This window comes from Penaeus monodon, chromosome 31 (genome assembly GCF_015228065.2).
Source record: "Penaeus monodon isolate SGIC_2016 chromosome 31, NSTDA_Pmon_1, whole genome shotgun sequence".
Lineage (NCBI taxonomy): Eukaryota > Metazoa > Arthropoda > Malacostraca > Decapoda > Penaeidae > Penaeus > Penaeus monodon.
The window spans coordinates 389,218-389,522 of NC_051416.1; the positions used below are offsets into that span (position 1 = coordinate 389,218).

The following is a 305-nucleotide window of genomic DNA, read 5'->3' on the forward strand; positions in this document are numbered from 1 at the left end:
TTACCCCACAAATATAACCAAAAGGAAAAGAAACAAATCCAATAATAAATTCCTTCTTTCTCTCTCTCTCTCCCTCTCACCCTCCTCCCTCTCCCACCCTATCCACCCTATCCCACCCTATCCCCCTCTCCCACCTTCTCCCTCTCTCCCTCTCCATCTCCCATTCTCCCCTCTTTCTCCCTCTCTCCCTCCTCCCTCTTCCCTTCTTCTCCCTTTCTCTCTCGTCACCCCTCTCTCCCTCCCCCCTTCTCCCTCTCTCCCCTTCTCCCTCTCTCCCCTCTCTCCCTCTCCATATCTCTCCTTTT

At 53.1% G+C, this 305-nt stretch overlaps 1 protein-coding gene across 1 annotated transcript in view; it reads left to right on the forward strand.

Moving 5' to 3' along the window:
• The window catches only part of LOC119592804 (transient receptor potential cation channel subfamily A member 1-like), a 33,214-nt gene that overhangs the window by 19,104 nt on the left and 13,805 nt on the right, over positions 1-305 (forward strand). The window lies entirely within an intron of this gene.